The following is an 18,581-nucleotide window of genomic DNA, read 5'->3' as shown; positions in this document are numbered from 1 at the left end:
TTAAACCTGCTCAGAGCTAAAGGCCCTTCCCCTCATTTTCGGGGGAGGGGGCCAGCGAACCTAGGCCACAGGTAACAGCGAGGGACAACAAATGTAAAACCCAGGGATGGGAGTGAAGATCACAGGGTGAAAAATCAGGTAACCAGAAGGGGACACTAAGCAAAGAGGCCCCGACAGCGCCCACTGCTCCTCAAAGGCATCTAAGGAGTCACTGGATATTGCCCAGAGGAACTCTGCTTAGAGGCATGACGGAACAAAAGACTAGAAATAGGCCCTGTAGTCGCCTAGCACCACTCTTATCCAGCTTCCTCCTCTTGGTGTGATGGATGGCTACTGATCAGGCTGAGACTACAACCCCTTGCCTAGCACTTCTGGCGATGACTCTCAAAAATAATAATACAATTCTGCTTTGATACCACTGGAGCAGAGAGATGACATACCCATGTGTGTACAGGTCCCTCTGTGTTCTGATACACCTGAAGTCTCATGAACTTGGTAACAAATTTCTTTACACTAATTTTTAAATAATTAAAATAACAGATTAAAACTGTAATCAGAATTTTAACTCAGTTCCCAGATTTTGAGTTCCAGTAAAAACAATTTTTGTTAAAATGTAGGGCAATACGTTGCCTTTTTCTCCCCTTGTGAGATAAAAACAAAATCTTTGCAGATAAAAAAATTTTTTTCTTGCCTCTCTCCTAGGATTTCTGGAATATATACATTTTCAGAAAATCGCTACTTATGTAAACTAATGGAGAGAAAGTTCCTGATACACCATTTCACTCTAGGCTAGTTACACTTTGATATGAAAATTACAGATTGGAGAGGTGGGGAGCATTTATGCCCAATCCTACAATTAGCTCTGTGTGGGTGGACACCTACTGAATAAATGTGACTCTGTACATGCAAAGAGCCAACTACATCAACTTGATTGAAGGCTCAGGGCTATATATTGTAGCAGATACTTCCTTAACTGCTTTTATGAGTTTTAAATTAGCAATTGTTTTCTGTACACTGATTTTTTATTTATTTCATTGAACTCCTGTTGTGCAGTATGTTTGCTTCAATGGTCTGCTGATTTTATAGGAATTAATCCTTCACCACTCTGGCTGTCTGCCTGACAGCTCCAATGCAGAGCTGATAGAACTCACTGCTGTAAATTAATGTGAGAGCAAACACTCATTTACAAAAAATATTTCCAGTCCAGGGGCTTGATCCTGTAATCTCTTACTGATGGATATTATTGTTCTCACTGGGAACAGTCCCACTAAGTCAATAGGGCTGACCTCAGTGGATTTGGGCCCATTCTTCTGTATGTTTTGAAATGAAGCTAACCCCTTTCTGTAAGTGGCAGCAGGGACGGATTCCCCTGCAGCTCAGGCTCACCCTGCATCACCCACAGGGCTCTTGATGCTAATGAGAAGAGGTGATCCCAGCAGACTGCATGCATCCCACGGGAACTTAGCTGGGAGCCTCCTGGTGGGGTATAACCCCCTCCCTTCCAGTGATTGGGCCGGGAAACAGAGAATAGAGCTCCCCATTCAGTGCCCTTGAACTTTTTTCCTATTCTCGTGTTCAGAAGCAATGTGTGGGATGGGAGGCAGATGGGGTCATGTGCACCCGGTCTGCCAGGGTTAATATCCACTGGAGACACCTGACTCATCCCAGGGCAGAGAGTAGAGGCTGGGGGTGGGCTGCTGTATGAGACTCACGCCAACTTCTCCCCTCCTCACAGACACCTGGGCTCACCAAAACGGCTGCAGAACTTCCCCTGGACAGGCAGGGCTCCCTCGACGGGCTGCAGCGCTCACACCTGCTCTGGGCACCATCCACAGGGCCAGGGGCGGCTCCAGGCCCCAGCACGCTGGCGGCGAAATGTCTAGAGCCGTCCCTGCACAGGGCCTCTCCCCCAGCTCACCTCCCCAGCACTCAGCTACCAGCAGGCTCTAGCGCTCACTTCCACGTCTGCCCCCTCCCCTGCACAGCCAGCTCAGAGCTTTCACTGCCGGCGTCTACAGCTCCGCCCCCGCCGATGCTGGGCTCTCCACGTTGCGCACCAGCCCCTCCCCGCCTGGCTACCCCAGAAAGCCGCCCGGGAGCAGCAGCTCTCTCCCCTGGGCACTGGCTCCCTTACCTGCCCTGAGCTCTCCTGAGCCCCGGCTGCAGCAGCCTTTCCCTTGGGTCCTAAAGCGTCTCCTGTTGCCAAGGAGGGAGTTTCCAAGCTCGCAGGCCCAGTGGGCTGTAAACCTCAGCAGTGGCTCTTTCAGCGCAGCCTCCAGCTGCTACAGCCTAGTGGGGTAAAACGGGTCAGCAGGACGCCGCATTATACAGCCAGGACCCTGACATTGTGCCCGTTCCCCTCTCTGCAGTGCCTGGTCCCTGCGGGGAGCTGCCAAGCTCTGCAGCAGCCTGGAGCCGTTGAGCTGCGGCGGTAGCTACAGCAACTGTAAACAGCAAGTGCGGCCCCAGGCAAGGGAAGCGTTGTCCCGTCTCTCTGTCCCTGCCTCCCGTGGCCCTTCAGTGAGAGCCCGCCCTGAGGACGGTGGTTCAGGAACTCACCAACCGGGCAGGAGCGAGGGAGCTGCCCAGGGGAGCGCCTCAGCAGCCGCCTTGCCCACCGGCCCCGCGTGTCTCCAGAGACGCTGCCCAGAGTCCCTGGAAGAGGCTGCACAGCGCCAGGCACCGATCCCTGCTGGCGGCACCAGCGCAAATCCCGAGGCGGAGCATCTCACTGACCTTGGTAACAGCTGTTCAGCCCTACAGCCCCTTCACCTCCCCACGCATTGAGGGAGTGGAGTGGGCTGCGGGCCAGGGGATGCTGCACATGGGTATGTGATGCTGCCACGTTTGACGCAGTTCAACAGGCTGAAAACCGAAGGCCGGTCTGCTCTGGGTGCATACTGAAGATCAATGGAAATACGCATAAGGGGCAGAGGTCCAGGTGCAAGCTAAATTTTCCCTTCTTGTAGTGCACTGTGAGCTTTATTAACCACTTTGAACCAGAGTTCCTGATGATTAAAGATACCATTTAGTCATGGGAGTCGTGGCAGGCGTGGACTCCCTGACTTTATCAGATCTCTGTGATGTTTTCGGCTTCAGCTGTCAGCCGCTGGAGCCAGGTCCCACTCCCCACACTGGGGCCTGCTGTCCTGGCCTGTTAGAAGTCAGGGGACACGGGAGCACTTCTCGGGCACACATGGGGCAGGGACTTATGGGGTGGGGGAGGCAGTGACAAGCTATCTAGTCCCTTCCTGTGATATACTGGTGGGTCAGGCCTCACTGTTTGGAAATTACTACTCTACAGAATGTTCACCTAAAAATACTGTCATTCGCAATAACATACTCAGCTAGCAAAATACTAATTAATCATTTGAATATTATATATTTTAAAATTTTAAATTGAATGTAAACCAATGCCAAAATTGTCTTTGTACTTTCTGGAAGAACTTCCTTCTCCTATCCAGTAAAGGTTTTAATACAGATTCATAGTGAATGTTATTTGCTGACAATCTGATTGTAATTGGTGCTAAATCCCCACTAGCAATGATTTTACAAAAGTCACTTAGAAGCAGTGAAAACTATTTTGATATTTGTTAAAACATTCGGTCTGCATCAAATACAAGTACACACATTCTGGGTTGAATCCTCAGCCAGGGTAAATCAGGGTAGCTCCACTGACTTCAGTGGAACCACAATGATTTACACCCTCTGAAGATATGGTCCTTATTCTTGTTATTTATCATTAAAAGTGCATTTTAAAGTCTCTAAACATCTCTGGTCTGAATACATATCCTCAGCAATCCTGGAGAGCCTCTTAGATGGCCCACCATTCAGTGACATTCTTAGAAAATAGACTGTAATAGCAACAAGAACTGAAAGATGAAGAATATTGTATTTCCACCATCCAGCAGGATCATGATAAAAAAATACATGGCCAGACAGAGAAAATCCTAGTTCTGTATGCACAGTAAGTTGATGCCACTGGAGACTGTGGTTCATCTAAAATGTTGTCCTACACTTCCACAGATCTACACTGTCCATATGTGATTTCTTAACAAGTGTTTGTGCTGTACTTTTTTTTTCTTGCTGCTACAGATTCTGGTACTTTTTTAGCATGATTTGTTCAATGGTTTCTAACACAGTAACAACTACCACATTTGGTGCAATAGTCTAGTTGTCATAACTTATTTTAATTTTAGCACAAACATGTTTCTTTAGTGCCTGCTGTTTGGTATACACTGGAGTGCTTGACCTGCATGTGGTTTATCTTGGCAGTTCTAATGAAGCCTGACGCCCCAATGCCATGGGAGATTTTTGTTTTACAAATTGCTCACTCAGGTTGATCTAAAGCTGTCACGGTGAAAAACCTCCACATCAAGCTTCGCCTTTCCTCACTCATAACCTTCTGCACAGAAAAAAGTATTCCTCTATGAAATGCAGTGCAAGATAACTATCTTTGAATACTACCAGTTAAATTATTGTTCTCACTTGCATACCACATGGCAAATGCTGTGGTGGTCACCAAAGATCACATTTATCAAGTGAATATTAATTGTTCATGGTTTTGTGGGGAATAATATTTAACCAAATGCTAAACATTTTTGAAAAGTATACACAATTTAGAGGCATTTTACTGCAATGAAAACTTCCCCTTTGGACATGCTGGGCCATTACACTGATGGAGATCTAGAGTAACTCCATCAATATATTCATATTTCTCAGCTACAGCACTGGTATTTCCAGGGTTGTACCAGATGCTGTGTTTTAAAATGGAGTGGAATCTCTCAGTAACACATGGTGTGCAGTGCTGGTGGCCAGATTTTCCCCCAAAGCTTCTAAATTCTGATTCCAGGTTTCTAATTTGCCCAGAGAATTTAAGAGTGAATGAGCATAAGGCAGGAGCAGAGAGGGAATTAGAAGCATCAGGGAAAGGGGTAGATAGAAGAATTGTAGTGGCAGAGATAGCTGCCATGCTCCAATCTGTCTTGCTTCATATAGCTCCTCATAGCTGGGGCTGAGGCTGAGCCACTGAAGTGTGGACCACAGCCTGGTGGGCAATTCCCTTTAAGCAGCTGGACTGCCTATCTACAGATTTCTATGCTCCTTTTGCAGCCAGCTATAGAACCCACTCAGGGAGCAATAGCAGGGAGAAAAAATGAGGAACAACAGGAAAGGGAAGATCAGCAAATGAAGATAAGTCATTATGAGACAAGTTGGGGCTGTTACTCTTCCCACTTAATTTGTCTGAGATGCTGATCAGTCACATTGAAACAACTCAGCTTGAGGCAGCAGAAACTACACTGAGGGAGAAACTGCTATTTCATTTGGATTACACAAACCTTTTCTCTAACAAAGAATGCTAAATTCAGTTTAATAGAGTGGAGAGGAGCAAGAACAGAATGAAAAAGCAGATCACAGATAAAAACATCCTACTAAAGATAGACAGGGGTCCCAGTCCCAACCCACAAAGGTACATGAACACCTAAACCCATAACTTAGGCACCACTGCACTCCACAAAACTCCTGCTGAAACTTGTAGGTGCCTATACTCATGCAGTACCTATGTTTTCAGGTTAAAAGTTCCCTCAGCACCTAAGTTTCTGCCTCTGGGCATGTACACAGGAGAAGGAGAATGTCAGCAAATGAAGATAAAGAGAAAAGTCATCATGAGACAAGTGGGGTCTGAGAATAGGGAACAGATGAGGTGTACTCAATTCTGTCCCTAAAATGGAGAATATGGAGGGAATGCATATTTGTTTTGTGATTTTCCCATCTTAGGGCAGTTGATTTCTCCTGCATTGTTCCTAAAACACTCTGATGCTGGATTCTTGTGGATTCCAGCACTGCAGAGATAGGTGCCCAAATTCAGGCTGTGGGGAGGCACCTATCTCTGTGAGGGAAGCAGAGTTTAGCATACAGCCCTCTCCTGGGCATCTCCCACTTGCTACTTTAGGCAGCTCCCCCCCAATAGGCTGGCTTTTGCAGACTGCATTCTAAGGCACCCATCTCTCCCCATTCATTGTATAGGGAGCCTAGACACTTAAAAAATGGTTACCTTTCTGTAACTGTTGTTCTTTGAGATGTGTTGTACATGTCCAGTCCACTGTAGATGCACGCAGACCCTGTGCAGTTGAAGAACTCACTCTCAGTGGTACCATCAGGGCAGCTTGAGTGCCTTCTGTCCCCCACACATCACTGTATGCCAGTTTAAAAGGGCAGAAGCACCCTTACCCCCTCAGTTCCTTCTTGCCAGATAGACTGCAATAGAGAAGGGAAGGAAGGAGGGTCATGGAATTGACATATGCAACAAATCTCAAAGAACGACTATCTGTTACACCCAGTGGAGGGTGGAATGCTGATATAGCTGCCAGATGTGCTTTAATGGAACTAACTCTTAGAACCTGCAGGGCTGGAACCTTGGGAGTGCTGGGCCATTCACACCTCATATCACCCCAGAAGTCTTAGGCTGGGCTCCCACAAGAGGACTCTGTGACGCTGGGCTCAGCAGGACGTACCGCCCAGCAGGACCTGAGTGGTAGCCCCTCACAGCCTACTGACTGGCCAGTATCAGTACTTAAACCAAGAAGCCATGAAAAGAAGCTGTCTGAGCAATAACACAAACTGCCTGCCTGTCTCTGCACCAGATCCTGCTTGCGATAGACTCTAGTTTGCCCTCAATATCACTATTTGATTGTTGTCTGTAACCTGGTGCCTGACCCCAATCTCCTGGTAACCTGACACTGCCTGCCTCCTGATTCCGGGTCTGTCCACTGGCCTGTCTTGGTCTGATCGCCTTCATCCCAGACACTGTCACACCTTGATGTTTTAGATGCAACAAATAATCCAAAATGTAGTTAATGAAGGTCTTCCTTGGAGAGAGACTTCTCTGCTGAGACCAGATATAAAAGTGTTACCATTTGGCAAAGTAAGTATGCCTTGTTGAATGCTTTCTGCTATTCAGAAGCAACTCCTGAACATTTTTCAAGCAAGACATTTCAGGCTGAAGTCTGAGCCCTGCCATAGGAAGTTGAAGCCCAAGCCTCACTGCAGGGGGATGACGCCTGAGCCCTGCTGCCAGGGGCTGAAGCATGTAACTTAGCTTTGTGAGGTCCCCTGTGGCATGGGACCCCGGGCAATTGCACGGCTTGCCACCCAATGCCAGCCTTGCACTTGCAACCCCCTCCAAACCCATCTTGTGACTCCCAGGTTGAGAAACACTTGTCTATACTATGCCAACAGCAGGCATACACTGACACTAGCCATTCTTGAAGCCTCTTGAGGTGGAGCCTGGCATGTTCCATCACATAAGTATATGCTGTTATCTGTCCCAGAAGTCTGAAGCAAGTGTACACTGTAGTAATGGGATGTGATTTTAGGAGCAACACTAGGTCTTGCAGCATTTGGAACCTTGACTGGGAGAGAAATGCTTTGGCTTATGAAGCATCCAGGAGTACTCCAGTAAACTCTGTTCTTTGCAAAGGCTCTAGAATTGATTTGTCCCAATTGAGTAATAACACCAGTGCACTGCAAGTGGACTGAATGATGGCCACCTTGTACAGAACTTGATACTGGGACTGGCCCATTACTAGCCAGTCATCCAAGTAGGGAAAGACATGGATTCCCAATCTCCTTAGATATGCATCTGCTGGTACCATGCATTTCATGAAAATGTGAGGGGGCTACTGATAGCCCAAATGAAAGTACTATGAATGGATAGTATGTTCCATGCACTATGCATTTCAGGAATTTGCAGTGGTCTGGATGGATTGCTATATGGAAGTAAGTGTCCCTTAAGACGAAGACAGCATACCAGTCACCCAGTTCTGGGGAAGGAATGCTGGAAACTAGAGTAACCATGAGGACCTTTATTTTTTTCAGGAACTTGTTTAACTCTCTTAGATATAAAATAGGTCTGAGATGGCCTTCTGCTTTGGGAATACAAAATAGTGGGAACTAAAATACTTCCCTCTGAGGAACAGAGGACCTTCTTTTATTGCTCCCACTAGGCGAGACTGGATCTCCTGCTGAGGAATTGTCTTTTGAGAGTGGTCCTCAAAGAGGGATGGGGAAGTGTTTAGAAAAGCTGGACATGCACAAGTCCATAGTCTGAATCTAATGCATCTGGGGGTGCTGACGAAGTTGACTGATGTGATTGCAGAGCCATTGGCCATTATCTCTGAAAACTCGTGGCAATCGGGGGAGGTCCTGGATGATTGGAAAAAGGCAAATATAGTGCCCATCTTTAAAAAAAGGGAAGAGGAGAATCTGAGGAACTACAGACTGGTCAGCCTCACCTCACTCCCTGGAATAATCATGGAGCAGGCCCTCAAGGAATCCATTTTAAAGCACTTTTTAGGAGAGGAAGGTGATCAGGAACAGTCAACATGGATTCACCAAGGGCAAGTCATGCCTGACCAATCTGATTGCCTTCTATGATGAGACAACTGTCTTTGTGGATATGGGGAAAGTGGTTGACATGATATACCTTGATTTTAGCAAAGCTTTTGATATGGTCTCCCACAGCATCCTTGCCAGCATGGACTATAAGGTGGACAGAGAGCTGGCTAGATCATCGGGCTCGATGGGTAGTGATCAACGGCTCAATGTCTAATTGGCAGCCAGTATCAAGCTGAGTGCCCCAGGGGTCGGTCCTGGAGCCGGTTTTGTTCAACATCTTCATTAATGATATGGATGATGGGATGGATTGCACGCTCAGCAAGTTCGCAGATGACATTAAGCTGAGAGGAGAGGTAGATATGCTGGAGGGTAGGGATAGGGTCCAGACTGACCTAGACAAATTGGAGGATTGGGCCAAAAGAAATCTGATGAGATTCACCAAGGACAAGTGCAGAGTCCTGCACTTAGACTGGAAGAATCCCGTGCACTGCTACAGGCTGGGGACCAACTGACTAGCGGCAGTTCTGCAGAAAATGACCTAGGGATTACAGTGGACCAGAAGTTGGAGATGAGTCTCATAGACTCATAGACTTTAAGGTCAGAAGGGACCATTATGATCATCTAGTCTGACTTCCTGCACAATGCAGGCCACAGAATCTCACCCATCCACTTCAGTAACAAACCCCTAACCTATGTCAACAGTGTGCTCTTGTAGCCAAGAAGGCTAATGGCATATTGGGCTGCATTAGTAGGAGCATTGCCAGCAGATCGAGGGAAGTGATTATTCTCCTCCATTCGGCACTAGAGAGGCCACATCTGTAGTACTGCATCCAGTTTTGGACCCCACCCCCCTACAGAAAGGATGTGGACAAATTGGAGGGAGTCCAGTGGAGGGCAACAAAAATGATTAGGGGTCTGAGGCACATGACTTATGAGGAGAGGCTGAGGGAACTGGGCTTATTTAGTCTGCAGAAGAGAAGAGTGAGGGAGGATTTGATAGCAGCCTTCAACTACCTGAAGGGGCTTCCAAAGAGGATAGAGCTAGGCTGTTCTCAGCAGTGGCAGATGACAGAACAAGAAGCAATAGTCTCAAGCTGCAGTGGGGGAGGTCTAGGCTGGATATTAGGAAACACTATTTCACTAGGAGGGTGATGAAGCACTGGAATGGGTTACCTAGGAAGGTGGTGGAATCTCCATCCTTAGAGATTTTTGAAGCCCGGCTTCACAAAGCCCTGACTGAGATGATTTAGTTGGGGTTGGTCCTGCTTTGAGGAGGGGGTTGGACTAGATGATCTCCTGAGGTCTCTTCCCACTCTAATCTTCTATGATTCTATGATAAGTGGGATGGAAATGGAGAGTAAAAACAAATTGAAGGGAATATCTCAAATCCACCTTGCTTAGGACCCAAGCATGGAGGAAGTGGGATAGACAACTGGCAAAGATATGGGTAGGAACAGACTGGTCTACAAATACTGGTATGCTGTCCTTGACAAGTCTATCAAAATGTATGTTTAGACTAGCTGTGGGGAGGGAGGGAGGGATAGCTCAGTGGTTTGAGCATTAGCCTGCTAAACCCATAGTTGTGAGCTCAATCCTTGAGGGGGCCAGTTGGGGATTGGTTCTGCTTTGAGCAGGGGGTTGGACTAGATGATCTCCTGAGGTCCCTTCCAACCCTAATGATCTATGATTCTAACTTGCTGCTACAGATGATGAGGGTGGCGGTGAACAACTCCTGCCCCTTTTTTCAGCAGGTCCTAGGGCTGAGGTACAAAGCTCTGATATCTGTGAGCTTGCTAGGGTTGGAATTGCTTCCTCTTCATTGCTGGTGTGTAGATTCCAAGTGACTTCAGTGCTCCCCTTGAATCTTTTCATCTTTTCCAGAAAAAGTGATGGAAAACATGCCCTCACAGATATGGCAGATGCCATGGAACAAGCCGTTTAGTCCACCACATCCAAAGTGTCCTGAAGTGCTGTCCCGGCCACCAGCTTACCTTCTTCTACCGTGAGAGTGAACTCCTACCTAGAGTCCTCCAGTAGCCTGTCCTTTGACTTTATAACATTTTCCTGTACAATGAAGTGATAGTGACTTAGGAGGGCCAATTATATAGTGGTGGTGGGCTCCATGGTTATGCAGGCCATTGCCCCTTGTAATGTGCTCGCTGCTGGGACTGTTGAGACATCCATGGACCCCACAGTTTACATGAAGGATAAGCTTCTCATCTGGTATGGGACACAAAAGACACCTCTTCAGAATGTGATGATGATGACTAAGTTCTGTGACAATAGTGGAGCAAAACCTTTGTGGACAGGTGAGCCAAACCTGGAGATGGTGGTACCAGAGATATTAACAATGACTTGTCCCTGGAATGTCCCAATCTCCTAGGCACCAGAAGTGCCATTTGTACCATATGCTCCTGCAGGTCTGATGTAGGAACTACAGTGCCAGTACTGGCTGAAACCCTTCCTGCATCACCAGAGACACTGGTACAAAAAGGATGAGTAGATCTCTGGTAGCATTGTTGGTACTGGAACTGGTTCCTGGGTTTGACTAACAGAAACTTCAGGGGTCAGCATCAAAGGACCTGGCACATATTCTAGAGTTAATGAACCCCCGCTTTGTGGCAGAGGATCACTCTGGAGAACGCTTTCCCTCAGAGTCCCTTGCAGGGTCCTTATTTTAGCAGGCCTCAGTACCAAATATTTTGCCAAGTGTGGTATTTTGTCTTTGGCAAATTGTGTCTTCTGCAATACCAGAAATACCAAAGCTGGAGTCAAAGACATTTTGAGAAGTGAGTTCTACACTGATTGTGCCCCACTAAGAGTATGCTCTGAACCCAAAAGATCTGATGCAGGGCAAAATGCCACTGCCATAAGAAGACATTTAAGCCTTACTGCTCTTTTTTTTTAACATGGCTTGAACCCTCTACAAATGTGGGACTCCCCTGAATATTTTAGGCAGCTGAGGTGTGGACCACGGTCTGTTAAAGGTCTGGCACACAACTGGCAGGACCTGAACCCCAGAGAGCAAGGCACAGTTCCGGTCCTGGTCCCCAACAAATCAAATTTGGTCCAAAACAGACCTAAAAACTGAACATTAACTATATTCTATCTCTGACTAAGTACTAAACAAGAAACAGATTGTATATAAGGAATGAGAAAAATAAACTAGCAAGAGCGGAAGCACTCCAACAACTGTGTCATTGGTGGTAAGAAGGAACAGAGGGAGGTTGGGAGTGGTTCTGCCTTCTTATACTGGTATACACAGGTGCACAGTGAAAGAGGGTGCTCAAGCCACCCCGAGGGGTACTGCTGAGGGAAAACATTCTCTGACAACTATGCATGAGGCATGCACACCTTTACAGTGGAATGGACATGTGCAATCACTCAAAGAAGAATGCAGGCTTTGTGGATCACATTGATGTTCCTATTATTTTCGGGGCACCTAAAAGTTAGGTGCCATGACACTGAGCACTGTGATGCCTCAGTGCCTTTGTGGATCTGGGCCAAGATCCTTTACAAATAATAAAGATTCTGTTGGAAGTCTGAGCATATCTGTGGCTTTTATTAAGCTTTAATTTTATACATGTTACATTTCTCCTGCTGCTCCCTTCACATCTGATCTCCAAACTCCAAGTCTTCAGACCATTATTAGACCTTGCTTTTGGCTTATCTGATGGTTCTTGCACCCTCAACAGCCATGGGTCTACTTGATGAGACTATTGGCAGCCCTCTCCTCCCTTGAACTAGCAGTGATATTCAGGAAAAGCCCACTGACCGCCCACCTCCATCAACCAACTGCAGAAAATATTTAAGTCAGAGTCAGCCTGCGCAACCTTTTTACCTTCGATATGTTTTGTGAACTCCTAACCATATCTCTCATATGTCTTTGTTTTTTTCATGCATGGAGCTCCAGAGTATTTATGATTCCCTCCCTTGTTCCTATCTCCTGAAGCTGCTTCCTGAACAGAACTGGTGCTCCCCATACATTCAGGTGGCTGTATGCGGCATCATGGCAGCCGTGCCTCAGTTCCCCTCTTGGGCTTTTGGCCTATTCCAGCTATAGGACCCTCCAACCAAGACACAGTCAAGAATCTGACTCGTTCCAGAGTCACAGAGTCCTTTAACACATCCAACAAAAATATAAAGACAACTAAACCTTCAGCCTCAATAGGGCACACCTCGCCACCCCTCTTCCTCACAGGCAAGCTTCAGCTATAATGCTATGTCCTCACACTTCTGTACTTCATTCCAGTCCAAAGGCTAGGGCTGGCACAGTTCTCTACCTTCTAGGATCTCAAGCAGGCCATCATCCCTCAACAGCTCCTGATCTGCCCTCAGGCTACAGGCTCACCTGAGGAGGAGACTGTCTGCTTCTCTCCCCTTCTAGCCTTCTATCAGGCCCTTTCCCAGAAAGGGCATTCACTACATTCTCTCCCTGACCTCTGTCCTCAAATTAGATTTCCTTTAAATCCTTTCCCTTCACCTGACCACACTCTCCCCAGATGCAATCAGTGAGGCTCCTAATACTCTCAGGCACTTTATGGTACCTGTATGGGATTTACACCCATCACAATTCCCCATTAGTTTTCATAAGCAACAGAGATGACAGCATTATCTAGAGGTAAGAGGCCAAGGATATGTCTATGTTTTGAGGTTGGCAGGGGGCGGGGGATTTGAAGTGTGGATGTACCCTCAGAGACAGGATTCCTGAGTTTAAGTCCCATTCCTAATATGATCTCATAGGATTTTGGTCTAGTCACAAACTGAGGTACTTAGAAGATATCTATCTGTAAAGCGAATAAAATCATATAATCTACCACTAGAGATATTGTGAGACTTAGTAAACTGTTAGTAGAGTGGTTTTAGATCGTTGGATGAAAGGATATGGGCTAGATCCTTAGCTTGTATAAATTAACCCTTAGCTTCACATACTTCAATGGAACACTTGTTGATCTGGCCCACTGTGATAGTGAAAAGTATTATCTTCAAGAGAATAGCTAACCAGTCCATCCACTCCCCCACACCAAAGGAGCTCATCAGAACTAAAATAAGTAATTTGCTCATAAAAGTAAATATATTTAGTGTTTGTTAAAAAACATGTAACATATTTAAAATGTTATAATCCCACTATGGTGTATATTTTAAAATGCTTGAATGTTACAATTTTACATACAATATTAAACAAACTGATTTGAGATATGAATTATGAAACAGAATATAATTAAAACAAGAATGATCTAACAAATGTTAGTCAATTCTCCATCAACTTAGAATATAGCATAACAGAGTAAATTATTACTGACATGTTGAATAGCTTTATCTAAATTTAAGATCCATTTGTTTTCATACCACTGATTTAACTACTGCTGGTGATAGTTGGATCATTTTTGTTCATCATCATGTACGTCTTCATCTTCATGTTGCTCAGCATCTATGAAAGCCACATGTGCTGCTTTTTTTGAACCTGAAGCATCACCTTCTTCAAGAGGTATTTCTTCTATCTCTGCTGTGTCTTCATCACATAGGTCTTCATCTTCACGTTGTTCAACATCTATGAAAGTCACATGTGTTTCTTTTTTTGAACCTGAAGTCTCACCTTTTTCAAGAGGCACTACTTCTACCTTTGCTGTGCCTTCATCACGGAGGTCTTCATCTTCACGCTGTTCAACATCTACGAAAGTGACACGTGCTATTTTTTTGGAACCTGAAGTCTCATCTTCTTCAACAGTTATTTCTCTATTTGCTATGCCTTCATCACATAGGTCTTCATCTTCATGCTGTTCAACATCCACGAAAGTCACACGTGTTTCTTTTTTTGAAGTCTCACCTTTTTCAAGAGGCTCTACTTCTACCTTTGCTGTGCCTTCATCACATAGGTCTTCATCTTCATGTTGTTCAACATCTACGAAAGTCACATATGCTGTTTTTTTAGAACCTGAAACTTCATCTTCTTCAAGAGGTACATCTACCTTCGCTGTGCCTTCATCCTGTACGTCTTTATCGTCATGTTCTTCAACATCTATGAAAGCCACGTGTGCTGCTTTTTTTGAATCTGAAGCTTCATCTTCTTCAAGAGGTACTTCTTCTACCTTTGCTGTGCCTTCATCATGTAGCTCTTCATGTTCATATCGTTCAACATCTTCTAAAGCCACATATGCCTCTTTTTTTGAATCTGAAGCCTCAAATTCTTCAAGAAGCACTTGTTCTTCCTGTGCTGTGCTTTCTATTGGAGGTACCACAGTAGTATCCTCAACTTTAGGTAAATCTGCTCTGGAAGTCCAAACAGAACTGTACTTTGCATATGAATCATTTAGACTCTAAGAAAATACATTAAAAATAAAAACATAAATATGGACATGATACATTTAAATATCTAAATTATATCAGAAGTTCTAACAAAATGGAATGTTCATAGATCAAATAGGTTTTAAGACTAGAAGAGACTATAATGATCATCTAGTCTGACCTGTATAACACAGCCAAATAGACTTCTCCCCAGTAATTCCTGCACTGAGCCCATAACGTCTTATTGAACTAGAACATACATTTAAGAAAGACATCCAATCTTGATTTAAAGACTTGAAGGTGATGGAGAATTCACCATATCCCTTGGTAAGAGGTTCCAGTGGTTACCTGTTCTGGTAAAAATTTACATCTTATTTCTAGATTGAATTATCTAGCTTCATCTTCTAGTCACTGGATCTTGTTATGGCTCTCCTTGACAAATTAATGAGCCTTCTGGTATCCAATATTTTGTCGCTGTGTAGATACTTATGGACTGTGGTCAAATTATCTTTTAACCACCTCTTTTAATAAACTAAATAGAATAATCTCCTTACATCTCTCACTGTAAGGCAGGACTTCCAGGCCTCAACTCATTCTGGTAGGTACTTTCTCCAATGCTCTCCAATTCTTCAACAAAACCCTATGTTACAGAAACTATACATAGCACCAACTAACTATAAATTTTTAGAATATCCATTTCCACTTTATCTTTGAACTGGGCTCTGATAAATGGCACATCCAGAAAAGGATAGAAATGGATCTCTTCCCACCATAGGGCTGCTACTAATACCACAAGGACTTTCATAAATAATCTAAGCACTGTGGCCTGTCCAAAAGGCAATGATTAATATTGAAATACTGATGCCCACAGGCTAAATGGAAAAAAATTGAGAAGGAAAATTAGAACATAGAGGTAAGCTTTCTTTAAGTCTGTGGATGACTGGTTGTCTCCCCTACTGATGGTTGGGAGGGTAGGCTTGAAGGTTTCTATCTTAAAAGATAGGTTACTTACCTTGTACAGTAACTGTAGTTCTTTGAGATGTGGAGTGACCATACAGACCAACCACCTATCCAGTTCTTTTTCTACCACAAATCTCATGTCAAGATCTGCAGCACTGGGGAAAGAGGGAGGGTAGTGGAATATTGATAGGGATCACACATCTCAAAGAACCCTAATTTCTGCACAAGACAAATAACCACTCCTTCATTGAATGATGGTCCCTGTCTCTATCCCATTGTAGGTTACTGATAAGCAATACTAATTATGAAGGAGGGTGTGAGGACCTCTGTGAAGTCAGCAATTGCAGGATTGCTGTGACTGAAACCTCAGCAGCAGATGCCTGCATTAAAGTGTAATGCTTTGCAAAGGTGTGCATAGAACCCCATGTCATTGCTGTGTAGATATCAATTAGAGGAACATCACTAAAGGAGGCTTTGCTCAAACTGAGCTACGGTTAATGTTGAGAGGACTAGGTTGAAGTCCTATGCCAGAACAGGTCTTGTTCTTATTAGTCCTTTCTGGAAACATATTGCTACTAGATGTTTGAAGATGGAGTGGTTGTCAATCAGAGGGTGACAAGCAGTGATACCTACCAGATGGACCCATACAGAGCTAAGGGAAAGACCCTTAGTCTTCAGAAAAAGGAGACAGTCCAAGATTCTGAGAATGTCAGAGGGGTTAGTTGATGCAGTTGACACCAGTCTGAAAACCACCTTCACTTAGCTATGCAACATTTCTAGTGGATTCTCTTCTACTATTGTTAAGGATGGCTTGAACAGCTTCTGAACATGTTGTTTCTAGGTTCAGTGCTGATTAAAATACCAGGCTTTGAGATGGAGATAGGTAGGTTGAGTTGGGGTGCTTTATCTTGCCCTCTTTCTGGGTCAAGCAGTCTGGGAATGGTTGGATTGTCATATGCAGTTGAGCTGACATCTACAGAATACTGAGGCACCAGAATTGTCTAAGCCACCTGAGAGCAACCACTATGATCATTATTTTCTTCTACTTGGTTTTTTGCAACACTGAAGTAAGTGGGATGAGTGGAAAGACATACATCAACTCATCTGACAAAGGTACTAGAAGTGTGGTTCCCTTCTGGATCCCTGACCTTCACCCCCTCTGGAGCAATAGGTCCTACATTTTCTCCTGAGTCACAAACAGGTCCCAAGATGCACCTACATACCCCACATTTTGGTAGAATATAGTTTGAACTAGTGAGTCATGTAGTTCCTATATGTGACTCCTGGATAAGAACCCGGTGAGGCTCTTTGCCAGAGTATTGTGCATTCCTGGAAGGTATACTACTGATAGAGTGATGTGATGGTGAATACACCAATTCCACAGATTAACAGCTTCAATACGTAGCAAGGTGAAATCTCACACCTCATTGCTTGTTGATGAACAATACTGCAACATGTTGTCTAACATCACTTGAACATGATTTGTTTGTGTGTATGATAGAAACCGGTTACAAGCCTTAAGGACTGCTTGCAGTTCTAGGAGGTTTATGTGCATCAGAGCTTTTGTGAAGTCCATGTGCCTTATGCTGTAGGTTTGTCTAAATGGGCACCCTTCCTAACTTGGAGGCATCTATAATCAATGTTCTCTTTTGAGGAGGAGGAATGAATGGAATCCACACATACATCTGTTTTCTGTTCTTCCACTTGCATAGAGATACTCAAACTCAGGACTTGGGACATGTGCTGTCCTGAGCCAAGCTTGTAGGCAATGCAGTCAAAGCCTCACGAAGGATGTCACGTATGTGTAGGCAGCCATATGACCTGAAAGTGTGAGACACAAACAAACAGATGTTTGTGGGCTGATCTGGAGCTGGACAGCAAGTGTCTTCATGGTCTGAACACTGGGAATCTGTGTAGACACAGATAAATCTTTTGTAGACACAGATAAATGTTTGTGGGCTGATCTGGAATCTGGACAGCAAGTGTCTTCATGGTCTGAACACTGGGAATCTGTGTAGACACAGATAAATCTTTTGTAGACACAGATAAATATTTGTGGGCTGATCTGGAATCTGGACAGCAAGTGTCTTCATGGTATGATCACTGGGAATCTGTGTCCCAGGCAGATATGCTCTGGCCCTGATAGAATCCAGTGTTTCCCCAATAAATTCTATGTTTTGTGTAGGAACTAAAACAGATTTATCTGTGTCTACACAGATTCCCAGTGATCATAACAGCTTAAGTAGGAATGATGTTGCTGAGAGAACCACCTGATAAGAGCTCCCCATCAAAAGTTGGCCATAGAGGAAAGGAAAAATTAATGACTTGCTGTGGTGGAAGTGAGCTGCCAATACTGATACTACTTTTGTGAACACTCTTGGGGCTACTGAAAGATTGAAGGGAAGCACCTTGTGCTGATAATGGTTCATATCTACGGTGAACCTGAGAAATATTTCTGTGTGCTTGATAGATGTTTATGTGAAAACTGGCATATTTTAAGTTGAGAGCTGTGAACCAATCTCTCTTGTTCGATGAGGGAATTATTGCTGCCAAAGTTACTATTCTGAAGTGTACCACACAGATGAAGACATTGAGCTGATGCAGATCCAAGTTGGGTCTCCATCCTCCCTTCTCCTTGAGAGAATGGAAGTATTTTGAATAAAACCCTTTCTGCACAGTACTGGTGAGTTACCAGTTTTATGATTCCTAGATGAAGGAGTTATTTTCCTGAACAAATTTCATCTCAGGAAAGTGGTCCCTGAAGAGGGAAAGGGATAGAGAGGAACTCTATAATGTAATTGGTATGAAAGATGTCGAGAATTCATCTCTCCAATGTTTTACTCTGCCAGGCTAGACAAACACCAAATTGGGTATGACAGCCTTGGTTAGATGACACTGGCAGTTGAGTTGGTTTGCAGTTCTCTACAGTCCCATTAAAA

The sequence above is a fragment of the Chelonoidis abingdonii genome, chromosome 3 (assembly GCF_003597395.2).
Source record: "Chelonoidis abingdonii isolate Lonesome George chromosome 3, CheloAbing_2.0, whole genome shotgun sequence".
Taxonomy (NCBI): Eukaryota; Metazoa; Chordata; order Testudines; family Testudinidae; genus Chelonoidis; species Chelonoidis abingdonii.
The sequence above is the reverse complement of the archived record's forward strand: the minus strand, read 5'-3'. Positions refer to the sequence as shown.